Here is a 27,345-nt window from a genome sequence, read left to right as displayed (position 1 = left end):
TGAACAGGGGACAGTGTGAGCAGGGGACAGTGTGAACAGGGGACAGTGTGAGCAGGGGACAGTGTGAACAGGGGGACGGTGTGAACAGGGGACAGTGTGAGCAGGGGACGGTGTGAACAGCGGACAGTGTGAACAGGGGGACGGTGTGAACAGGGGACAGTGTGAACAGGGGGACGGTGTGAACAGGGGACAGTGTGAACAGGGGAATGTTGTGAACAGGGGACGGTGTGAACAGGAGGACGGTGTGAATAGGTGATGGTGTGAACAGGGGGACAGTGTGAACAGGGGAACAGTATGATCAGGGGACAGTGTGAACAAGGGGACAATGTGATCAGGGGACAGTGTGAACAGGGGGACGGTGTGAACAGGGGACAGTGTGAGCAGGGGGACGGTGTGAACAGGGGACGGTGTGAACAGGGGGACGGTGTGAACAGGGGACAGTGTGAGTAGGGGGACGGTGTGAACAGGGGAACAGTGTGAACAGGGGACAGTGTGAACAGGGGACGGTGTGAACAGGGGGACAGTGTGATCAGGGGGATGGTGTGAACAGGGGGACGGTGTGAACAGGGGACAGTGTGAACAGGGGACGGTGTGAACAGGGGGACGGTGTGAACAGGGGACAGTGTGAACAGGGGACAGTGTGAACAGCGGACAGTGTGAGCAGGGGACGGTGTGAACAGGGGGACGGTGTGAGCAGGGGGACGGTGTGAGCAGGGGGACGGTGTGAACAGAGACACACACACACATACACACACACACACACACACACATACATATATATATATATACTGTGAAATGTGTGTGTGTACATTTCTATGTCTGTTGGTACACACACTGACATGTACACAGACACAGACAGACACACACACACACACACACACAAAATTCAGGGGAATTTCAACGTCTGACGCCAAGATCTCCTTACTTGGTACCAGAGCCATTGAAACGTCACAGTATTTCTTTCTAGCGTTCTGCCTTCCAAGGGGATGAGTGTGGGTTAGAGAGAGAGAGACAGACAGACACACTGTCTCCCTCTCTCCCTCCCTCCCTCCCTCTTTCCCTCTCTCCCTCCCTCCCTGCCCGCCCACCCCTGGTATTTAAAGCACCGTCTAATTCATCCACCCGCAACCCGGCACATATCCCACGTGTGGCCAGTCTTTTATCAGGATTCCAATTTCGAAAACTATAAAAGGCAGATAATTGTGGGCACAGAGCAGGAGCAGATTTATATTAGTCAGACGGTGATGCATCGACAGGGGAGTTAACCTGTCAGCTCTTCCTGCAGCTTGTGGGTCCCAGTGAGGATCTGGAGAAGTGGGAATCTTCCCTCTCCATCCTCCCTGAATCAGAATCATGTTCAATATCACTGAAATTTGTTGTTTTGTGTCAACAGTACAGTGCCCGGCATAAAAATAGACTATAAATTGCAACAAGATATATAGGATAAACAATACTGTGTAAGATATATGTTTTATAAATATATGAATTGTACTTGTTGGGCACGTGGCCAAGTGGTTAAGGTGTTCGTCTAGTGATCTGAAGGTCGCTAGTTCAAGCCTCAGCTGTGGCAGTGTGTTTGTGCCCTTAAGCAAGGCACTTAACCACACATTGCTCTAGTGTCTGCGCCCCACACAGACTTCTAATCTGCGCCTTGTAAGGCATGGAAATGCCCAACACAGGCCTCTCATGGTCTGAGTCAACGTTCCCTCCCTCCCCCTGTATAATTACAGTACTGTGCAAAAGCCTTAGCTCTGTATATGCACCTGGGACTTTTCACGGTACTATGCATTAATATAATTAATATTATATTGTATATATATATGTGTCCTTTTCTCACTATCACCATCAGGGAGGAGGTACAGGAGCCTGAACACACACTCAGTGATCCAGGAACAGCTTCTTCCCCTCTGCCGTCTGATTTCTGAATGGACTTTGAATCCATGAACACTACCTCACCACTTTTTTGTTTCTGTTTTTGCCCTACTTATTAAATTTATCTAATGTACGTACATATACGTACTGTAACTCACAAGGTTATCATGTATTGCATTGTGCAAATTTCACGGCGCGTCCCAGTGATGTTATAGTTCTGATTTATAATACGGCTGTCGGGTTGGAGATACATCTCGACCAAAGGAGGTGTGAGGTGCTCCTTCCCCTCCGCGAGTCTCCAGGTCACCCTCGGGCGAGGTGTAGCACCTGCTTAGCCCCCTCTGATCAGGGTCACGTTGAGCCATGAAAGCCGGGTGTATAAGGGGCCGGTGCAGATCACAAGTCCTGGTTATGTGACCACTGCTGCCAGGTAGACAATCTCTGAAGGATATTGATAACGGCTGCGGGGGGGGGGGTGGTCACCCGTCTTGTGAAGACACTGCCCAGGAGGAGGCGATGGCAAACCACTTGTTGTAGAAATATTTGCCAAGAACAATCATGGTCATGTGATCAGGATCGCCCACGTCACATAATGATGATGTCATATGAAATGACATGTAATGATGATCATAATGTATAATATCTATATCTAAATATATATTATATTGTAATATTAAATATATATAATAATCAGTGCAAAGAAGACAGCAACAGTAATGAACTAGTGTTCATGGGTTCCATGTCCATTCAGAAATCTGACGGCAGAGGGGAAGTAGCTGTTCCTGATTCGTTGAGTGTGTGTCTTCAGCCTTCTGTACCTCCTCCCTGATGGCAGCAAAAAGGCAACCTCTTTCCTTAAGGACCCCCATCGACCTGGACATGCCCTCTTGTCACTGTAGCTGTTGTAATGTGAGCATTATAAAAATCAGTTAATACTAATTAGGATAATGGTAATATAACAATACTCCCGCTACGGGAAGCTGTTTGGAAAGAGAGGCTGTTTTTGGGGTTGGGGGTTTTTACTTCCGTTTTCTTGTCCGGTGTGCACATGTATAGCTTCTCTGCCATGCAGTACGGTTCAGTGAAAGCCTATGTATGTAAATATCGGTTTTGCCGTCCCAGATAAAGTTGTTTCCCTTGGGCGCGAAGCTTTTACAAAGTAGAAGTTACCACATGTTTTTGGCAACGAGGTGAACTGGTTTTTTGCACCAGTTGTCCCGTTTTGTTTTCGTTGCGAGCCTTAGCTAGGCCGCAGTGTACTAGCGAGTTAGGCAGCTACGTGCGAGCAGCAGTGCAGGAATGAGGGGCAAAGGGTGCCGGTGTCTGGACAGGAGCTGTGTTGGGGGACGAGAGGCAAAGGGCGCCGGAGTGTGAACAGGGGCTGTGCGGGGACGAGGAGCCTCGCGTTCAGATGGCTACGTTTGGGACTGTCGGTGAATTTGTGGAGGGGATCGAGGACTGGCCGGAGTATGAGGAAAGGTTGGGACACTTTTTCTGTGCGAATGGAATTACTGAGGAGTGATCTATTTTCCTGTGAGTGTGTGGGGCAAAGACTTACGAGATGAAAAGGAAATTAGCCACACCACGGAAACCGGGGGACATTCCATATGACGAATTGGTAAAGCTCGTGGGCACCACTACAATCTGAAACCTTCTGTGATAGTCTAACGGTTTAAGTTTCAGAGTCATTTCAGAAAGCCAGTTCAGTCTTGTGGTCAATTTTGCGGCCGATATTTGGCAGCAATTACAATATTGTGATTTCGGAGTGGTGTCGGAAGACATGCTCCGTGGCCGATTGGTATGCGGCATTAATAATGATGACATATAATACCACCTGTTAGGGAAAACCCCACCGCTGACTTTCAAGAAAGCCTTAGAGATTGCCCAAGGCATGGAGATGGCTGCTAATAATGTCAAGGGTATCCAGAAAGGACATGGGGGGTCGCAGTCAGCGGCAGTGCACCAAGTCAGGAGGGAGACTGGTAAAGGACGGGGGGGGGTCACAGTCGGCAGCAGTTCACCAAGTCAGGAGGGAGACTGGTAAAGGACAGGGGGGGTGTCAGTTGGTGGCAGTGCACCAAGTCAGGAGGGAGACTGGTAAACGGGCAAAGCGGGTGGAATGTTTCCGGTGTGGAGGGACACACTATGCAAATGATTGCAAATTCAAAGACACTGTCTGCCATACTTGTAGCAAAATGGGACATTTAGCTAAAAAGTGCAGGAGTTCAAAGGGTAAGATTAAGCCTGGGCAGGGGAAAGCACACAGACTCAGGCAGCCACACACCATCTAGAAGAAGCAGATGAAGAGGCAGCGTGTGCCTACAACGTTTGGAGTGGAAACGGATGAGGAACCACCTGAACCATATTATTGCCACAGTCACTGTCAGGGGAAAGGACATTAAGTTTGAGGTTGATTCAGGGGCTACTGCATCGGTTATCAGTGAGGAGACCTACAGGAGGGCATGGGGGTCCAACCTGCGTCCCATCCGACCGTCAAAGCCCAAACTCAGGACCTATACGGGGCAGCCTATACCTCATTTAGGGGTGTTATCTGTGGACATTTCAGCCGGGGGTCAGAAGGCTGAGGCCAGGCTAGTGATAGCTGAAGGCAGGGGGCCCAGTCTTTTGGGTCTCAAAATCCGGCTAAGCTGGCACAAAATTAAGTATGCACACACGATGGAGGACATTCTGCAGTGGTACAGTGACGTTTTCAGGGACGAGCTGGGAACACTGAAGGGTGTGACAGTGGAACTCCATGTCGACCCTGAGGTTACACCACGTTTTTTAAGCCCAGGTCGGTGCCCTACGCCATGAAAGGCAAAGTCGAGGAGGAGCTGGGATGTTTACAGAGGCTGGGCATTATTGAGCCCGTCCAGTTTTCAAGGTGGGCGGCTCCCATTGTTCCAGTATTGAAGGCAGACAACACGGTGAGGATATGTGGGGATTATAAGTTTACGGTGAATCAGGTCTCTAGGCTGGAGGAATACCCATTGCCATGGGTGGATGACCTGTTTGCGACCCTGTCAGGGGGTAAGCTGTTCACAAAGCTGGACATGAGCCACGCCTACCAACAGCTGCTGCTCGACGAGGATTCAAAGGAGCGCGTCATAATTAATACACACAAGGGAGTATTCAAGTACAATGGCCTGGTGTTTGGAGTGGCGTCCAGCCCCGCCATTTTCCAAGGGACAATGGACACTTTGCTGCAGGGGATTCCACACGTAACAGTGTACGTTGATGTATTTTGATCACGGGGGCTACAGAGGTGGAGCATCTGGCTAATTTAGAACGGGTGCTGAAGAGGCTCTCAGACGCAGGGCTGTGGTTGAAACATGGAAAATGTGTGTTCCTGGCGTCGAGTGTGACTTACCTGGGACACAAGATCACAGCTGAGGGGCTTTGCCCTGTGGAGGACAAGGTGAGAGCTATTAAGGAGGCCCCAAGCCCCGAGACCGTCACGGAACTCAGATCATTTTTGGGCACGGTGAATTATTATGGCAAGTTTCTTCCTGACCCTTCAAGGGTTTTGACCCCACTGTATAAGCTGCTTCACAGTGACACTAAGTGGCAGTGGGGTGAAGAGCAGGAGGAAGCTTTCAAGGCAGTGAAAGAACTCCTCCACTCAGCGAAGCTGTTTGCTCACTATGACCCAGACAAGGAGATCATCCTGGCATGCGATGCCTCGCCCTATGGAGTCGGGGCAGTTCTCTCACATGTAATGGAGGACCGTTCAGAGAAGCCTGTTGGTTTTGCTTCACGTACCCTGACAGCGGCTGAGAAGGGATATTCACAGCTGGACAAAGAAGGTCTGGCCATTATTTTTGCACTCAAACCCTTTCATCAGTACCTTCATGGACGCGCATTTACAATTTATACAGACCACAAACCACTGATGAGCCGGTTCAGTGAGACTAGATGCATCCCACTGCTAGCCTCAGCCAGGATACAGTGTTGGGCTCTTACATTGACAGCTTACCAGTACACTATAGTGTACAGAGCGGGTGGGAGTAATGCAAATGCTGATGCACTGAGTCGACTACCTTTACCTGAGACACCTGTTACTACACATGTGCCTCCAGAGACTGTGTTTTCATTGGAGAGGCTGTCAGAGACACCTGTAAAGGCGATCCGGATCAGGCAGTGGACAGAGAGGGACCCAGCCCTGTCCCAAGTCAACACTTTTCTTTTACAAAGTTGGCTTAGAGTCGTGGAAAGAGAGGAACTGAGGCCTTATGCCAAACGCAAGACAGAACTCAGTCTGCAGGATGGCTGCATTTTCTGGGGGGCGAGGGTCATCCTGCCTCCCCTGGCTGTTCACAGATTGTGGAGGAAATTCATGAGGCTCACCCAGGAGTGTCTCGAATGAAAAGCCTTGCGAGATCCTATGTTTGGTGGCCAGGAATGGATCAGGATCTGGAGAACAAGGTAAAATCATGCACGCAATGTCATACTAATGGGAATATACCACCACCGGCTCCTTTGCACCCATGGGAGTGGCCAGACGACCCCTGGTCTAGGCTACATTTGGACTTTGCTGGCCCTTTTATGGGGCAGATGTTTCTTGTCACGGTAGAAGCACATTCTAAATGGATCGAAGCTCACATCATGAGCAACATCACAGCCCCCTCCACCATAGACAAAGTCAGGCAAGTGTTTGCAGTCCACAGGCTACCTGACACTCTGGTCACTGATAATGGCCCGACGTTCACTAGTGAACTGTTCAGTGAGTTCATGCAGCAGGATGGCACTCATCACATTCGGACAGCCCCTTTCCACCCAGCCTCCAATGGTCTGGCTGAGCGGGCTGTCCAGACAGTGGAGCGGATGACAGGGGACTCTCTTAGCATGTGGCTTTCACGTTTCCCGTTTAAATACCGCCCCACGCCACAGACTACGACTGCCCGCACTCCAGCAGAGATGCTGATGGGGCGTAGGCCCAAGTCAAGATTGGATCTGCTGCACCCAGACACGAAGGCAAAAGTGGAGAGAAAGCAGGAAAAGCAGAAGGAGGGACATGATCAACGTGCGCGAGACAGACAGTTAAAACCGGATGACAGTGTCTATGTGAGAAACAATCAGCAATGGCTGCCTGGGGTTACTCTTAAGCAGAGTGGTCCCGTCTCCTATGTCGTTAAGCTGACTGTTGGGCGTGTTTTCCCCAGACATCAGGACCATGTGCGTCTGCGTCATGATACCGGCTCAGAGGCAGACAGTTCCATGGAGTTTCCATTTGTGAGTCAGACTACGGTGGAAGCACGTCCACCAGTGACTTTGCCAGAGGGCGAGACGCTGGCAGAGGGGTCAGGGTCCCCTGAGGAGGATGGACATTCTCACGCAGACACACAGAACCCCTCTCATGCCCCCAAAACCAGATCCACCCAAAACACTCTCACCAGTGGTGCCTGCTGGGTCACCTGGGGTAGTGCGCAGATCACAGCGCGCGCGTAAACCTCCTGACAGACTGAATCTTTGACGGGACAGTTCTTTTTTTTTGTGTTAGACTGATTGTTGAATCTGCCACGTTTTTCAGGTGTCTTGTATTGGTAAACTGTTGCTGAGACACTGGTATAAGTTTCAGGGGTACACAAGTTAGTAACACCACCATTTTTTTGTTTCCCAGTTCTTTTACATTTGGGGAATGTTGGAATTTAAAGGGGGGAGAAGTGTTGTAATGTGAGCATTATTTAAAGATAAGTTAATACCAATTAGGATAATGGTAATATAGCAATACTCCCGCTACGGAAAGCTGTTTGGAAAGAGAGGCTGTTTCCCGGGTTGGGCGGGGGGGGGGGGTTTACTTTCGTTTTCTTGTCCAGTGTGCACATGTATCGCTTCTCTGTCATGCAGTACACTTCAATGAAAGCCTCTGTATGTAAATATCGGTTTTGCTGTCCCAGATAAAGTTGTTTCCTTTGGGCGTGAAGTTGTCGAGTGGCCCTTTTACAAAGTAGAAGTTATCACAGTTACCATCAGGGAGGAGGTACAGGAGCCTGAAGGCACACACTCAACGATTCAGGAACAGCCTCTTCCCCTCTGCCGTCCGATTTCTGAATGGACATTGAACCCGTGAACACTACCTCGCTACTTTTTTATTTCTATTTCTATTTTTGTCGTATTTTTAATTTAACTGTTTAATATACATCTATGTACTGACTGTAATTTATTACACAAAATACCCTGCAGATGCTGGGGTCAAAGCAACGCTCACAACACGCTGGAGGAACTCCGCAGGTCAGGCAGCATCCGTGGAAATGATCAGTCGACGTTTCGGGCCGGAACCCTTCATCAGGACTGAAGAGGGAAGGGGCAGAGGCCCTATAAAGAAGGTGGGGGGAGGGTGGGAAGGAGAAGGCTGGTAGTTTCCAGGTGAAAAACCAGTGAGGGGAAAGATAAGGGGTGGGGGAGAGGAAGCAGGGAGGGGATAGGCAGGAAAGATGAAGAAGGAATAGGGGAAAACACAATGGGTAGTAGAAGGAGGCGGAACCATGAGGGAGGTGATAGGCAGCTGGGGGAGGGGGCAGAGTGAAACTGGGATGGGGGAAGGGAGTTGGAGAATTCTATGTTCTGTAATTTATTTATTTATTTGTTTGTTTTCTTTCTATTTTCATATATTCCATTGTACCGCTGCTGTAAAGCTAACAAATTTCATGACATATGCCAGTGATATTAAGTCTGATTCTGATTTCATTTGGGTAGTCTCCAACCAGATGGCACGAATATCAAACTCTCGTTCGGGTAAAAGAAAACCTTTCCCTTCCCCTCTTCCTCTATTCCCCACCCTATCCTCTCACCTCTTCTCAGCTGCCTATCACCTCCCCCGGGTCCCCTCCTCCTTCCGCTCTCCTCTCCTATCAGATTCCCTCCTCTCCAGCCCTTGACCTTTCCCACCCCCCTGGCTCCACCAGTCACCTTCCAGCGATCCTCCTCCCCCCACCCCACCTTTCTACTCCGTCATTTTCCCCCTTTCCTTCCCAGTCCTGCCGAAGGGTCGCGGCCCGAAACGTCGACGGTCTATTCGTTTCCGCAGACGCTGCCCGGCCTGCTGAGTTCCTCTGGCGTTTTGCTCCAGATCTCCTGCATCTGCAGAACCTCTCCTGTTCATGAGCTGCTTAATAAATCACAATCACATCAGGGGACCGGTGAGGCCGCACTGCGAATATCTGCGTCCGGTGCTCCCGATGTGGCCTTTTATATATTGGTGAGACCCGACGCAGACTGGGAGACCGCTTTGCTGAACATCTACGCTCTGTCCGCCAGAGAAAGCAGGATCTCCCAGTGGCCACACATTTTAATTCCACATCCCATTCCCATTCTGACATGTCTATCCACAGCCTCCTCTACTGTAAAGATGAAGCCACACTCAGGTTGGAGGAACAACACCTTATATTCCGTCTGGGTAGCCTCCAACCTGATGGCATGAACATTGACTTCTCTAACTTCCGCTAGGCCCCACCTCCCCCTCGTACCCCAGCTGTTACTCATTTTTATGCACACATTCTTTCTCTCACTCTCCTTTTTCTCCCTCTGTCCCTCTGAATATACCTCTTGCCCATCCTCTGGGTCACCCCCCCCCCGTCTTTCTCCCTAGGCCTCCTGTCCCATGATCCTCTCGTATCCCCTTCTGCCTATCACCTGTCCAGCTCTCGGCTCCATCCCTCCCCCTCCTGTCTTCTCCTATCATTTTGCATCTCCCCCTCCCCCTCCAACTTTCAAATCCCTTACTCACTCTTCCTTCAGTTAGTCCTGACGAAGGGTCTCAGCCTGAAACGTCGACTGCGCCTCTTCCTATAGATGCTGCTTGGCCTGCTGCGTTCATCAGCAACTTTGATGTATGTTGCTGCGAATATCGTATTTGGTTTCGGTCACCCGACAACAGGAAGATGCTATTAAGCTGGAAAGCGTGCAGAGACAGAGGAGATTTGCAAGGAGGATGCCGGGACTCGAGGGACTGAGTTCTGGAGAGAGCATTTGAACCGGTCGAGATTTCATTCATTTGAGAATAGGAAATAATATATAATTCCTTATTCCTTACAATTGTTGAATCAGAGTCAGGTTTAATAGACAGGCAACGTTGTGAAATTTGTTAACTTTGTGGCAGTGGTGCAAAGCAATTCATGATAAATATAGAAAAAATAACACAATTATAGCTAAATTTAAGTAAGTAGTGCAAAAACAGAATTTTTTTTAAAAAGTAGTGAGGTAGTGTTCATGGGTTCGATGTCCATTCAGAAATCTCATGGCAGAGGGGAAGAAGCTGTCCCTGTTACGGTCCCGACTGTTTATTCCTTAGGTTCTCCTAGTTCCCTTTTCCCTGTGTTCTCCCGGACTTTCTGACTGCGGCACGCCTGATTCTCAGCCGGCCTGCAGCGTAAATACCCCGGCTTTGCTTCCACTCATCGCCAGATCGTTGTTTCGGTCAGTGTGGTAGTTCACGTTCCTGGCCGCTTAGGATTGTGTACTCTAAGTTTTGTCTCAGCACAGTCGTTTGCCTGTGTTAACCCCGGCTCTCCGTGTCGAGGGAAACACTCCCTGCCGTCCGCCTTTCCGTTCATCCTTCTGTTTGCCGTTCAGCTCCAGCCACGCTCACACCCTCTTCTGCATCCCAACTCTATCTCCATGCCAGTGTCCTGCGCTTGGGTTCACCCGTTCGCCCCAACAGAAATCGGATGGCAGAGGGGAAAAAGCTGTTCCTGAATCGTTGAGTGTGTGTCTTCAGGCTCCTGTACCTCCTCCCTGATGGTAGCAATGAGAAGAGGGCAGGTCCTGGGTGGTGGGGGTCCTTAATGATGGACGCTGCCTTTCTGAGGCATCGCTCCTTGAAGACGACCTGGATACTACGGAGGCTGGTGCCCATGATGGGGCTGACTGAATTTACAACTCTCTGCAGCTTATTTTGATCCTGTGCAGTAGCCGACCCCCACCAGACCAGACAGTGATGCTGCCAGTCAGAATGTCTAGAAATTTTTGAGTGTCTTTGGCAACAAACCAAATCTCCTCAAACTCCTAATGAAATAAACTGTTGTCTTTCCTTCTTTATAGCCGCATTGATATGTTGGGACCAGGTTAGACCCTCAGGGATGTTCTCCAAACGCCTGGGCGTGCGCATCTCACACAACCTCTCCGGGTCCCAAAACACATCCTACTCAATCAAGAAAGTTCATTAAATCTTCTACTTTCTGGGGAGGCTGAAGGGAGCCAGACCTTGCCCATCTACGCTCACATCGTTCTACAGACGCGCGGCGGAGAGCATCCCGACGAGCTGCATCACTGCTCGGTACGGAAACCGAATGGATACGGGCAACAGGGTCGCTCAGCGGCCAGCGCGACGCCACGACAGCTCGGGGCGTCGGAGTTCAGAGTTCGATCCCGGCATCCTCTGTGAGGAGTCTGTGCATTCTCCACGTGACCGCGTGGGTTTCCTCCGGGTGCTCTGGTTTCCTCCCACAGTCCAAAGATGTACCGGTTGGTTGGTTAGTTGGTCATTGTAAACTGTCCTGTGATTAGGCTCGGGTTAAATCAGGGCGTGTTCAAAGGGCCAGAAGGGCTTATTCCACATTGTATCGCTAAGTAAATTAGATTATGAGGACACGTAATCCTCTTTTATTGTCATTTAGTAATGCATGCATTAAGAAATGATACAATATTCCTCCAGTGTGATACCACAGAAACACAAGACAAAGCAAGACCGAAAAAACTGACAAAAACCACATAATTATAACATATAGTTACAACAGTGCAAAGCAATACTATAATTTGATGAAGAACAGACCATGGGCACGGTAAAAAAAAAGTCTCAAAGTCTCTCGAAAGTCCCATCATCTCATGCAGACGGTAGAAGGAAGGGAAACTCTCCCTGCCATGAGCTTCCAGAGCCGCAAACTTGCCGATGCAGCATCCTGGAAGCACCCAACCACAGTCCGACTCTCAGTCCCTCCGAAACCTTCGAGCCTCCGACACCGAGCTCCGAGCACCATCTCTGCCGAGCGCTTCGACCCCGGCCCCGGCAACAGGCAATAGGCAAAGCCGAGGATTTGGGGCCTTCCCCTCCGGAGATTCTCGATTGCACTGTAGCAGCGGCAGCAAAACAGGCATTCCAGAAGTTTCTCCAGATGTCCCTTCATGCTTCTCACATCCGTCTCCATCAAATCGGGAATGTGCAAGGCCCCTGTTTAACAAATACGATATCAATTCAGAGCGGCCGCGCACTGCATCGCGTCACCATCTTCTCCTCCCCTCCTTAAAGAGAACTGCAACACGACGGACAGGAAGGCTCGACAACGGGGAACAAAACTGCCCAACGCACCACCAGCACCAGCCTACCCGCCATCACGGACACTTATACAGAAGAGGACCAGAAACCGTGAAGGATCCCACCCACCCTGCACACGGACTGTGTGTCCCACTCCCATCAGGGAGGAAGCCACGTAGCATCCACACCAGGACCACCAGACTCGAAAGCAGTTCCTTTCCCCAAGCAGTGAGGCTGATCTTTCTTTCTTTATTAATCTTTTTATTGATTTAAAAGGAGCATAAATACAATCAAGAGGAGAATTATCTCAAATATATATATCAGTAACAATATAAACTAAGATTAAGATAGACATTGTCAAAATCATAGATATTGTTAAACTAGTGTAAAATATATAATAAAAAATGCAAATAGCAATTCTCCTCTTATCAGTTTGTGAAGAGAAAAGAAAAAACATTGGGTTTTAAATGAAAAGAAAAAATAAACCACTACGCTACAAAAAAAAACTAAAAAAAGGGACTGGGCAGTCCATTCTGAGGATACGACCAAAAAAAAAGAAAGAAAGACTTTCTGATCAAAGCTAAAACTTTGGGGGAAAAAAGGATTGAAAGAGTAATAAATCAAATTAAATGAAAATATTGGATAAAAGGACGCCAGATTTGCTCAAATTTAAAGGATGTATTAAATGTCCGATTTCTTATTTTCTCTAATCTTAAACAGGACATAATGGAGGAGAGCCAGTAAAAGACCGTAGGTGGATTAGAATCTTTCCACTTCAATAAAATGGCCCTCCTAGCCAGTAAGGTGGAAAAGGCTAGCATACGTTGAGCGGAAACAGGAATATTTCCTGCTTCTGATGGGATAATCCGGAAAATTGCCGAAAGCAAATTGGGTTGCAGATCCAGATCCAAAACTTTTGATAGTATTTTAAAAACATCTCTCCAAAAGTTATCAAGCTTTATACAAGACCAATACATATGAGTTAAAGTGGCCAGCTCAGTATTACATCTGTCACAACTAGGACTGATATTGGAGAAAATACACGCTAGTTTATCCTTTGACATATGGGCCTGATGCACTACCTTGAACTGTATCAAGGAATGACGGACACAAATAGATGAGTTGTTAACCGAAATGAAAGATTTTACTCCTTTGATTATCTGAAAATGACTCTTGACATTCCGATTCCCAAGCACATTTAATTTTATCATTAGATATCATTCGTGAAATTCAATAACCGTTTATAGATTATAGCTATCAACCCTTTTTGAAATGGTTTATACTGAAAGAGAGTGTCTGTCATATTAGGTGGATAAGCAAAAGGGTAATTTGGCAACAAACCACGTAAAAAGATTCCTAATTTGTAAATATCTAAAAAAGTGTACGTTAGATAAATCATATTTATTCACTAACTGAGAAAAAGACATTAAACAGTCCCCTAAAAGCAAATCTGAAAAAGTTATTATTCCTTTGGTTTTCCAAATTAAAAAGGCCGTATCTAAAATTGATGGTTTAAAAAAATAATTGAGATGGATATTACCAGAAAGAATAAAATTATTTAACTCAAAAAATCTACGAAACTGAAACCAAATTCTTAATGTATGTTTCATAATGGGATTAAATTCTTGTCTGCTAATCTTAGAAAACAAAAAGGGAAGAGAAGCTCCCAGTGAAGAGGCCAAAGAGAAACCTTTCACCGAGTTTTCCTCCAAATCCAACCAGGAAGGATATTCATGTATATCTGAATTGTGAATCCAAAAAGTAATATATCGAATATTAGTTACCCAATAGTACGTTCTAAAGTTAGGCAAAGCCATACCACTATCCCTTTTTTAATTTCTGCAATAAGGGTTTACTCAATCTAGGATTTTTATTGTTCCAAATATAAGATTATAGAATCTATTCTGTCGAAGAACTTTTTAGGAACAAAAGAAGGAACTGCCTGAAATATATATAAAAATTTTGGTAAAACTATCATTTTAATAGGAGGCTGATCAACGTCTCCACCCACTGACCCACCCCTCCACACCCCCAACCACCACTACTTTATCATTTCCTGTCAGAGTCACCTTGTGTACAGATACTCCTGTGCCTAGCCTCACTCTATGGACGTACTATCAACCTTTGTGTATAAGCTAGATTATATTTATTGTGGTTTTATTATTATTGTGTTCTTTATCTTATTGTGTTTTTTTCTGCTGTATTGGATCCAGAGTAACAATTATTTTGTTCTCCTTTACACTTGTGTACTGGAAATGACATCAAACAATCTTGAATCTTGAATCTTTCTTGCATGTCGCGCCCTGACCAACACACCACAGCAAATTCCTAACACGAAGAGAGCAGAGTTGATCTTGGACCCCTGGTGAGGGTGCCCTTATACACATGTATAACATCATCAGGAGCAAGGATGGGGAGGTCTCTTTACCAGGGCTCATCATAAAGGACCCCCGCCATCAGGAATATGACCCTCACCATCAGTAGTACAGCCCATGCCATCAGGAATATGACCCTCACCATCAGGAATACAACCATCACCATCAGGAATATGGCCCTCACCATCAGGAATATGACCTTCATCATCAGAAATACAGCCTGTGCATTCAGGAATATGACCCTCACCATCAGGAATACAACCATCACCATCAGGAATATGACCCTCACCATCAGGAATATAACACTCATCATCAGAAGTACAGCCCATGCCATCGGAATTTGACCCTCACCATCAGGAATATAACCACGACCATCAGGAATATGGCGCTCACCATCAGGAATATGACCCTCATCATCAGGAATACAACCATCACCATCAGGAATATGACCCTCACCATCAGGAATACAACCATCACCATCAGGAATATGATCCTCACCAACAGGAATATGACATTCATCATCAGGACTATGATGCTCACCATCAGGAATATGACCCTCACCATCAGTAATATAACTTCACCATCAGGAATATGACCTTCGCCATCAGGAATATGGTCACAAAATCACGAATATGGTTCACCATCGGGATTATGGCCTCACCATCATGAATATGATCTCACTATCAGGAATATAACCTCGCCATCAGGAATATGACCCTCACCATCAGGAGTACAGCCCGTGCCATCAGGAATATGACCCTCACCATCAGGAATATGACCATGACCATCAGGAATATGACACTCATCATCAGGACTATGATCCTCACCATCAGGAATATGATCTCACTATCAGGAATATAACCTCGCCATCAGGAATATGACCCTTATCATCAGGACTATGATCCTCACCATCAGGAATATGACCATCACCATCAGGATTATGGCCCTCACCACAGGAATATGACCTCAAAATCAGGAATATGGCTCACCAACAGGATTATGGCCTCACCATTCTGAATATGACCTCACTATCAAGAATATGACCCTCACCATCAGGAATACGACCATCACCATCAGGAATATGACTCCCACCATCAAAAATATGACCCTTAACAACAGGAATATGGTCTCACCATCAAGAATATGACCCTCACCATCAGGAATATTAGATTAGATTAGATTCAACTTTATTGTCATTGTGCCGAGTACAGATACAAAGCTAAAGAAATGCAGTTAGCATCTAACCAGAAGTGCAAAAGAATAGTGTTGTTTACAAAATCACTGCGAATAAAAAGTGCTACAGCATACAAATATAAAAGTACTGAGACAGTACGATATGGGTGCAATACTGCTTAGCACTGTGATGAGAGGTTCAGCAGTGTCACAGCCTCAGGGAAGAAGCTCTTCCTGTGCCTGCTGGTGCAGGAGCGGAGGCTCCTGTAGTGCCTACCGGATGGGAGGAGAGTAAAAAGTCCATGGTTAGGGTTGAGATGCATCCCTGATAATGCTTTTCGCCCTGCCCAGGCAGCGTTTATGGTAGATGTTCTCAATGGTGGCCAATTGGGTACCGACAATCCACTGGGCAGTTTTCACCACCCGCTGGTGAAATATAACCCTTACCATCAGGAATATGGCCCTTACCATCAGGGATATGACCCTTACCATCAGGAATATGACCCTTACCATCAGGAATATGACCCTTACCATCAGGAATACGACCCTTGCCATCAGGAATATAGCCTCTTCTAGTCACTAACATCGGGGAGGAGATACAGGAACCTGAAGACCCAGGACACCAGATTTCTGACTGGTGAACACAACTTTGTTACTTGTCTTTTGCATGTTTTATTTATTTGTGTAGTGTAAGTTATCATAATTGTTATATATGACATTGTCATGCCTCTGCAATTCAACACATTTTACAACATACAATCCTGTGCAAACGTTTTAGACACACATATATATCACCAGGGTGCCCAAGACTTTTGCACAGGGTTGTACTTGTCAACGTGGAGCGGAGAACGAGTTTGTAAATCTGGTGAGAGCAAAGGCGAGGACGGAACGCTGTGGGAGGGGTGGCAGAGAAGGAGTGATGTAGGCAGGGGCTGGTGCAGATGCAGACACCCCCAGCCCTGAGACACCAGGCAAGCTCATTTGATACCAAACAATTGGTTTATTGATCATTACAGTATGTCCCTCTGGTGCTTACCCTTCCCTCCCCTCTCCCCAACCATGATTCCCCTCTCCCTGCTCCCTTCCCACTCTCAGTCCACGATAGAGACCCATATCAGAATCAGGTTTATCATCACTCACATATGTCACATGTGTGGGCACGTGGCCAAGTGGTTAAGGCATTGGACTAGTGATCTGAAGGTCGTGAGTTCGAGCCCCAGCCGAGGGAACGTGTTGTGTCCTTGAGCAAGGCACTTAATCACACATTGTTCTGCGACGACACCAGTGCCAAGCTGTATGGGTCCTAATGCCCTTCCCTTGGACAACATCGGTGTCGTGGAGAGGGGAGACTTGCAGCACGGACAACTACCGGTCTTCCATACAACCCTTGCCCAGGCCTGCGCCCTGGAGAGTGAAGACTTTCCAGGCGCAGATCCATGGTCTCGCAAGACTAACGGATGCCTTTACTTATTCATTATATGTCACAAAATTTGTTTTATATTGCGGCAGTAGTACAGTGAAATACACAAAATTGCTACAGTACTGTGAAAAACTCTTAGGCGCCCGAGCTATCTATGTGTGGCTAAGCCTTTTGCACAGAACTGTATGTTATAGATATTAAGTCGGATCCCAATGTGACATTGTACACTCGACTGTTTGCATGCTCACATTTATAAGTTTTCACGTTTACGTGCTAAGATATTCAAATATTTTTGCAATGTTTGTGTGTTTGTATGTTCATACTTTGGTAGGGTTACTCGCTTGTTCTGCTGTTTGTTTACATATCTGAACTATAATATGTCTGATTGTACGCTCGGTGGCCACTTTATTAGGTACATCTGCTTGTTAATGGAAGCATCTAATCAGCCAATCGCGTGGCAGCATAAAAGCACGTCGGCACGGTCAAGAGGTTCAGTTGTTGTTCAGACTGAAGAACAGAATGGGGGAAGAAATGTGATCTAAGTGACTTTGACCGTGGAGTGATTGCTGGTGCCAGATGGGGTGGTTCGAGTATCTCAGAAACTGCTGATCTCCTGAGATTTTCATGTATAACAGTCTCTAGAGTTTACAGAGAATGGTGAGAGAATTTTTTTTTTTAAATCCAGTAAGCGGCAGTTCTGTGGGTGAAAACGCCTTGTTAATGAGAGAGGTCAGAGGAGAATGGACAGACTGGGTCAAGCTGACAGGAAATAACCACACGTTACAACAGTGGTGTGCAGAAGAGTATCTCTAAATGTATGACATGTTGAACCGTGAAGTGGACGGGCTACAACAGTGAAGACCACAAACATATACTCAGTGGCCACTTTATTAGGTACAGGCAGTCACTGAGTGTGTATGTTCGCCTACTTGAGTCAAACGCTTAATGTTTATTTGTGTTTATGTCTCCGCGTACTGTTCGTGTTGGCACGCATGTGTCCATTACCTCGTGTAATGTGTGTGCGTCTGCATGCTCACAAGTTTTAGGTTCTTGTGTCCGCACCTCTGCGCGTGTACGTATGTTTGTGGGTTCGCTCAGCTGCCTGATCGCTTGGGGGGGAGGGTTCAGGCGGAGGTGTGGAACAGAGAGGGGAACCGAGATTCCTGACTGATCCCACCCCCTTCCCCCCTTTTCTGCTCAGGACGTCCCAGAGTAGATCAGCGTGGGGGAAAGGTGTTGCTTTTAAAGAGGTGTAGTCCGTGTCGAAAGGCAGGAGACAGGGAATCCAGTTTTGTGCTCAGCAAGCCCCCGGGGAGGAAGGAAGGTAAAAAGAGAAAGGGAGAAAGAGGGAGGACAGAAGAAAAGGAAAGCAGAAAGGAAGAAAGAAAAAGAAAGAAGAAAGAAAGGAGCGAAGAGGGAAGGAATGAAAGAAAGAAGGAATAAAGTAAGAAAAAATGAAGAAAGGAAGGAAAAAAGAATAAAGAAAGAAGGGGTAAAAAGAAAGGAAAGATAAAAGTCAGGGAGTGAATGGGAGCTGAGGCAGCGAGCCATCTCTGGCTCCACCTAGTGGCCACCGCCGGAGCTGCGGATGGAGCCGGGAATTTGGATCATGCTGTGCCTGGCCCTCAGAACAGGGGACGGTTCGGCCTGGCACCCGGAAGGGAAGCGAGGAGGGGGCGCCTCACTGCGGGAGAGGCAGAGAGGAGGGGGCACCGTGCCACAGGAGAGGGCATTGATGGGGCTGTGAAGAGGGAGAGCCTGACTTCTATCTGTTCCAACTGCAATCTTTCTTGTTAAAAAGAACTAGGCGGAACGTGTGTTTGTGTTTTTCTTGCGCCTCTACTTCCTCAGGAGCCTAGTCGAATTCTCCATGTCCCCTTTGACCCTCCTCAACTTTCATAGCCACCCTGTGGAGGACAAGTTTTTAAAGCGGAGGTTGATAGGTTCTTGATTAGTCAGGGTGTGGGGGGATTGCAGATAGAGTGAATGTGGAGAGGATGTTTCCTATAGTGGGGGAGTCTAGGACCAGAGGACACAGATAGAGTGGATGTGGAGAGGATGTTTCCTATAGTGGGGGAGTCTAGGACCAGAGGACACAGATAGAGTGGATGTGGAGAGGATGTTTCCCGTAGTGGGGGAGTCTAGGACCAGAGGACACAGATAGAGTGGATGTGGAGAGGATGTTTCCCGTAGTGGGGGAGTCTAGGACCAGAGGACACAGATAGAGTGGATGTGGAGAGGATGTTTCCCGTAGTGGGGGAGTCTAGGACCAGAGGACACAGATAGAGTGGATGTGGAGAGGATGTTTCCTATAGTGGGGGAGTCTAGGACCAGAGCACACAGATAGAGTGGATGTGGAGAGGATGTTTCCTGTAGTGGGGGAGTCTAGGACCAGAGGACACAGATAGAGTGGATGTGGAGAGGATGTTTCCTATAGTGGGGGAGTCTAGGACCAGAGGACACAGATAGAGTGGATGTGGAGAGGATGTTTCCTATAGTGGGGGAGTCTAGGACCAGAGGACACAGATAGAGTGGATGTGGAGAGAATGTTTCCCGTAGTGGGGGAGTCTAAGACCAGAGGACACAGATAGAGTGGATGTGGAGAGGATGTTTCCTATAGTGGGGAAGTCTAGGACCAGAGGACACAGATAGAGTGGATGTGGAGAGGATGTTTCCTATAGTGGGGGAGTCTAGGACCAGAGGACACAGATAGAGTGGATGTGGAGAGGATGTTTCCTATAGTGTGGGAGTCTAGGACCAGAGGACACAGATAGAGAGGATGTGGAGAGGATGTTTCCCGTAGTGAGGGAGTCTAGGACCAGAGGACACGGATAGAGTGGATGTGGAGAGGATGTTTCCTGTAGTGGGGGAGTCTAGGACCAGAGGACACAGATAGAGTGGATGTGGAGAGGATGTTTCCTATAGTGGGGGAGTCTAGGACCAGAGCACACAGATAGAGTGGATGTGGAGAGGATGTTTCCTGTAGTGGGGGAGTCTAGGACCAGAGGACACAGATAGAGTGGATGTGGAGAGGATGTTTCCTATAGTGGGGGAGTCTAGGACCAGAGGACACAGATAGAGTGGATGTGGAGAGGATGTTTCCTATAGTGGGGGAGTCTAGGACCAGAGGACACAGATAGAGTGGATGTGGAGAGAATGTTTCCCGTAGTGGGGGAGTCTAAGACCAGAGGACACAGATAGAGTGGATGTGGAGAGGATGTTTCCTATAGTGGGGAAGTCTAGGACCAGAGGACACAGATAGAGTGGATGTGGAGAGGATGTTTCCTATAGTGGGGGAGTCTAGGACCAGAGGACACAGATAGAGTGGATGTGGAGAGGATGTTTCCTATAGTGGGGGAGTCTAGGACCAGAGGACACAGATAGAGTGGATGTGGAGAGGATGTTTCCCGTAGTGGGGGAGTCTAGGACCAGAGGACACAGATAGAGTGGATGTGGAGAGGATGTTTCCCGTAGTGGGGGAGTCTAGGACCAGAGGACACAGATAGAGTGGATGTGGAGAGGATGTTTCCTATAGTGGGGGAGTCTAGGACCAGAGGACACAGATAGAGTGGATGTGGAGAGGATGTTTCCCGTAGTGGGGGAGTCTAGAACCAGAGAACACAGATAGAGTGGATGTGGAGAGGATGTTTTCTATAGTGTGGGAGTCTGGGACCAGAGGGCACAGGTAGACTGGATGTGGAGAGGATGTTTCCTATAGTGGGTGAGTCTAGGACCAGAGGGCACAGATAGAGTGGATGTGGAGAGGATGTTTCCTATAGTGGGGGAGTCTAAGACCAGAGGACACAGATAGAGTGGGTGCGGAGAGGATGTTTCCTATTGTGGGGGAGTCTAGGACCAGAGGACACAGATAGAGTGGTTGTGGAGAGGATGTTTCCTATAGTGGGGGAGTCCAGGACCAGAGGACACAGATAGAGTGGACGTGGAGAGGATGTTTCCTGTAGTGGGGGAGTCTAGAACCAGAGAACACAGATAGAGTGGATGTGGAGAGGATGTTTTCTATAGTGTGGGAGTCTGGGACCAGAGGGCACAGGTAGACTGGATGTGGAGAGGATGTTTCCTATAGTGGGTGAGTCTAGGACCAGAGGGCACAGATAGAGTGGATGTGGAGAGGATGTTTCCTATAGTGGGGGAGTCTAAGACCAGAGGACACAGATAGAGTGGGTGCGGAGAGGATGTTTCCTATTGTGGGGGAGTCTAGGACCAGAGGACACAGATAGAGTGGGTGCGGAGAGGATGTTTCCTATAGTGGGGGAGTCCAGGACCAGAGGACACAGATAGAGTGGACGTGGAGAGGATGTTTCCTGTAGTGGGGGAGTCTAGGACCAGAGGACATAGCCTCAGAGCAGAAGGATATCCCCTTACAACAGGATGAGGGGGAATTTCTTTCACCAGAGGGTGGTGAATGCGTGGAATTCATCACCACTGGCGGCTGTGGAGGCCAAGTCATCGGGTGTATTTAAAGTGGAGGCTGATAGGTTCCTGATTATTAAGGGTGTCAAAAGTTACGGAGAGAATGGGGGTTGAGAGGGTTAATAAATCAGCCACGATGGGATAGCAGAGCAGACTCGATGGGCTGAATGGCCGAGTTCCGCTCCTACATCTTATAGACGGCGTCCAATCCGGATGCGCGGCTGCAAGTAAGTTTCTCGTTGCACCTGTGGCACACGTGGACTCACTTTGGTCTCTGACCCCCTCCTTCTCCCTCGCTCTGATGAATAAAGTTCTACCGTACTCTGCCTCTCTGTAACTCGGTCCCTCAAGCCCTGAGCAACGTCCTCGTAAATCTTCACCGCACTCTCTACAGCTCGGATCAAGTACCCCACACTTCACCGGGCTTAATTTGTTCCCTCTAGTCTCTGGGTAACTTTTATCCCTCGATCAAATCTCCCCTCTTTCCCCTACACTCCAGGGCACGAAGTCCAAACCTGTTCAACTATTGCCGATAGCTCGGGTCCTCAAGTCCCAGCAACATCCTTGTAAATCTTCCCAAAAGTTTCAAAGTACATTTATTATCAAAGTAGGTTCGCAGTGTTACAACCCTGAAACTCGTCTTCTTCACAGACAGCCACGAAACAAAGAAGATTCTGGGAGCTGTTCGTGGAAAGGCATCAACCCCACACCCCCACACGCAAAAGAAAAGATCGCGCAAAGAGCAACAAGAAATGACAAGCAAAAAACACGGAATATGAAACACACAATCGAAAGTTCAGCTCAGTCTTGTTCAATCTAACCCTGTGTCGTCCGTTATCTGCAGGCCCAAAATTGCCCAAAAAAGAGAGAATCAGAATCAGGTTTATTATCACCGGCATGTGACATGAAAGTTGTTAACTTAGCAGCAGCAGTTCAATGCACTACATAATCTAGCAGAAAAAAAACAATAAATAAGTAAATCAATTACAGTTTACGTATATTGAATAGATTAAAAATCGTGCAAAACAAAAATTATATATGTTAAAAAAGTACGGTAGAGTTCATGGGTTCAATGTCCATTCAGGAATCGGATGGCAGAGGGGAAGAAGCTGTTCCTGAATCGCTGAGTGTGTGTTTTCAGGCTCCTGTATCTCCTCCCTGATGGTCACAGTGAGAAAAGGGTATGCCCTGGGTGCTGGAGGTCCTTAATAATGGACACTGCCTTTCTGAGACACTGCTCCCTGAAGATAATAGACAATAGACAATAGGTGCAGAAGTAGACCATTTGGCCCTTCGAGCCTGCACCGCCATTCTGAGATCATGGCTGATCATCTACTATCAATACCCGGTTCCTACCTTGTCCCCATAACCCTTGATTCCCCTATCCATGAGATACCTATCTAGCTCCTTCTTGAAAGCATCCAGGGAATTGGCCTCCACTGCCTTCTGAGGCAACGCGTTCCACACCTCCACAACTCTCTGGGAGAAGAAGTTCCTCCTCAACTCTGTCCTAAATGACCTACCCCTTATTCTTAAACCATGCCCTCTGGTACTGGACTCTCCCAGCATCTGGAACATATTTCCTGCCTCTATCTTGTCCAATCCCTTAATAATCTTATATATCTCAATCAGATCCCCACTCAATCTCCTTAATTCCAGCGTGTACAAGCCCAGTCTCTCTAACCTCTCTGCGTAAGACAGTCCGGATATCCCAGGAATTAACCTAGTGAACCTACGCTGCACCTCCTCCACAGCCAGGATGTCCTTCCTTAACCCTGGAGACCAAAACTGCACACAATACTCCAGGTGTGGTCTCACCAGGGCCCTGTACAAATGCAAAAAGGATTTCCTTGCTCTTGTACTCAATTCCCTTCATAATAAAGGCCAACATTCCATTAGCCTTCTTCACTGCCTGCTGCACTTGCTCATTCACCTTCAGAGACTGATGAACAAGTACTCCTAGATCGCTTTGTATTTCTCCCTTACCTAACTCCACACCGTTCAGATAATAATCTGCCTTCCTGTTCTTGCTCCCAAAGTGAGTAACCTCACACTTATTCACATTAAACGCCATCTGCCAAGTTTCTGCCCACTCACCCAGCCTATCCAAGTCACCTTGAATTCTCCTAACATCCTCATCACATGTCACACTGCCACCCAGCTTAGTATCATCAGCAAATTTGCTGATGTTATTCACAATGCCTTCCTCTAAATCATTGACGTAAATCGTAAACAGCTGTGGTCCCAATACCGAGCCCTGTGGCACCCCACTAGTCACCACCTGCCATTCCGAGAAACACCCATTCACTGCTACCCTTTGCTTTCTATCTGCCAGCCAGTTTTCTATCCATGTCAATATCCTCCCCCCAATGCCATGAGCTCTGATTTTACCCACCAATCTCCTATGTGGTACCTTATCAAATGCCTTCTGAAAGTCAAGGTACACCACATCCACTGGATCTCCCGCGTCTATCTTCCTGGTTACATCCTCAAAAAACTCCAATAGGTTAGTCAAGCATGATTTGCCCTTGGTAAATCCATGCTGGCTCGGCCCAGTCCTATCACCGCTATCAAGATATGCCACTATTTCATCTTTAATAATGGACTCTAGCATCTTCCCCACTACTGATGTTAGGCTAAGAGGGCGACAGTTCTCTGTTTTCTCCCTCCCTCCTTTCTTAAAAAGTGGGATAACATTAGCCATTCGCCAATCCTCAGGAACTGATCCTGAATCTAAGGAACATTGGAAAATGATCACCAATGCATCTGCAATTTCCAGAGCCACCTCCTTTAGTACCCTAGGATGCAGACCATCTGGACCTGGGGATTTGTTAGCCTTCAGTCCCATCAGTCTACTCAACACCGTTTCCTTTCTAATGTCAAGCTGTTTCAGTTCCTCTGTTACCCTATGTCCTTGGCCCATCCATACATCTGGGAGATTGCTTGTGTCTTCCCTAGGGAAGGCAGATCCAAAGTACTTATTAAATTCGTCTGCCATTTCTCTGTTTCCCATAACAATTTCTCCCAATTCATTCTTCAAGGGACCAACACTGTTCTTAACTATCTTCCTTCTCTTCACATACCTAAAAAAACTTTTGCTATCCTCCTTTATATTCCTAGCTAGCTTGAGTTCATACCCCATTTTTTCTCCCCATATTGCCTTTTTAGTTAAGTTCTGTTGCTCCTTAAAAATTTCCCAATCATCCGTCTTCCCACTCACCTTAACCAGGGACCAGAAGCACACTTTAACGTGAGCTACAGTCCAATTCACCAACCTTGCCGGAGACCCAGAAACCCCCAGCGCCATCCTCCCACAGCATCGAGGGCGAGGGAGTCCGTCCGAATCCAGGGACCCTCCTCCGACGGCAGCGAACACGAGGCTGGTCGACGGCGGTGAACCCCCCGCAAGCCCCCCCCCCCGCACTCACCTCGATGATTTCAATCCTCCTCAGCGAGGGCAGTGAGGAATGGAGTCTCCAGGCTCCTCGGCCTTGAGGCTGCACGCCTCACGGAGCACCCTCAGGCGATCGGCACGGAAACGCGCCGCCCAAAACGTAGCTCGCGGGCTTCAACAGCGGCATTCGAGAGAAAAATGGATGCAAAAGAAGTTCCGTGAACCGTCTGCAGGTGTCACCCTTGGTCACATTGCTGGCTGGCACCATCTTCTTCTGGAATTTTCTCTGTGCTCTTTCAATTATATCGATACCTTTTGGTCCAGGTTACTCCAAAACACACAATTAAGCCTCGCCAACGTCTTATACAACTTCAACATAACTTCCTGGACTCAATACTTCGATTTATGGAGGCCAGTGTGCCAAAAGCTCTCTTTACCACCTCACCTACCTGTGACGCCATTTTCAAGGAATTATGGACCTGCGTCCCCAGGTCCCTCAGTGCTACCGCACTGCTCCGTGCCCCACCGCTCAGCGTGTAAGCCCGACCCGGTCCGTCCCTCCAAAGAGCCTCACTCCTGGCCACGTTAAATTCCATCTGCCGGAGTTCCGCTCGTTGTCGACCCCACTGGGGTAGTTTGGATCATTATTGTCCCCCGTATCAAGCTCGTCTCACGCACAGATGGCACAATTGCACGGCAAAGCGGTAACGGAATGCAGGATTAAAGTGTAACAGGTACAGAGAAAGTTCGGTGCAGATAGACAATTCACCATCGTTTAACGTCATTTCCAGAGCACAAGTGTAGAGGAGAACAAAATAATTGTTACTCCAAATCCGATACAGCCCAAGAAAACGCTATAAGATAAGGAACACGATAATAAAAGGACACAATAAATATAAATACGTAAGAGACATAGAATGATTGTCTGTCCATAAAGTGACGCTGGGCACAGGAGTGTCTGTACGTGAGGTGACTGGTGGTGGTAATACTGAGGAAGCAATGCGATTGCAGCAGGACCGAGACAAATTGGAAGAATGGGCAAGAAAGATGAAATACAGCGTTGGAAAATGCATGATAATGCATTTTAGTAAAAGGAACAATAGTGCGGACTATTATCTAAATGGGGAGAAGGTTCAAACATCAGCGGTGCAGAGGGACTTGAGAGTCCTCGTGTAAGACTCCCAGAAGGTTAATGTACAGGTTGAGTCTGTGGTAAAGAGGGTAAATGCAATGTTGAGGTTCACGAGGATGATTCCGGGAATGAAGGGGTTAACATAAGAAGACCGTTTGGCAGCTTTGGGCCTGTACCCGCTGGAATTTAGAAGAATGCAGCGGGATCTCACTGAAACCTACCGGATGTTGAAAGGTGGAGGTGGGGGGGGTGTTTCCTGTGGTGGGGGTGTCCAGAACTTGAGGGCACAGTCTCAAAATTTAGCCAGAGGGTAGTGAATCTGCGGAACGCTCTGCCACAGACTGCGGTGGAAGCCAAGGCCGTGGGTATATTTAAGGCAGAAATTGATCATTTCCTGATCATGTCGGGGCATCAAAGGATGTGGCGAGAAGGCAGGTGTACGGGGTTGAGTGGGATCCGGGATCAGCCATGATGTAATGGTAGAGCAGACTCGATGGGCTGAATGGCCTAATTCTGCTCCTATGGTTTTATGGATGTACCTGTAACAAGTAAAGCAAATCATTGCCTTTTTCTTTAGCTGGGGTGAATGCAGTCAGTCTTTTTCTCACCAATCAGTTAGACCCCATTCAAAAAGAGGGGTCACATTTAAGGAGAGATGGGGGGGCAGATCTTCTTTTAAATCTTTTTATTAATTTTTCAAAATTATAAACTCAATAACAAAGTTGGTACAAAGAGAATGGAAAAATGTTCATCAGCATATATAAAATGAATTTTAAGTAACATAGATATAAAAGACTTCCAAACTCATAATGAGATTAAACATTAAAAAAGAAATAAAAAGAAAAAAAAATAAACAAAAAAAACCCCAAAAGAAAAAGGGAAAAAAAATCCCCAAGAAAAAAAAACAAAACAGGGCTAGACCAACAGCTTGTATCAGATACGTTCAATAATGTCGTTAATTCCGCTCCTCTCATCATATAATTTAAGTTTAGAAAAAAGATTCGGAAAGGTCAAATTACATCATATGAAAATGTTGCATAAAATGTTTCCAAGTTTCTTCAAATTTAACCGAAGGGTCAAAAATATCACTTCTAATTCTTTCTAAATTTAAACTTAATATGGTTTGGGAAAACCATTGGAATGTAGTTGGAGGATTAGTTTCCTTCCAGTTCAACAAAATAGATCTTCTCACCATTAAAGTAACAAAAGCTATCATTCGACAGGCTGAAGAAGACAAAGATCTATGTTCTACCATTGGCAATCCAAAGATTGCCGTAATAGGATGGGGTTTTAAATCGA

The sequence above is a fragment of the Mobula hypostoma genome, chromosome 30 (assembly GCF_963921235.1).
Source record: "Mobula hypostoma chromosome 30, sMobHyp1.1, whole genome shotgun sequence".
Classification (NCBI taxonomy): Eukaryota; Metazoa; Chordata; class Chondrichthyes; order Myliobatiformes; family Myliobatidae; genus Mobula; species Mobula hypostoma.
Note: the sequence above shows the minus strand (reverse complement) of the source record.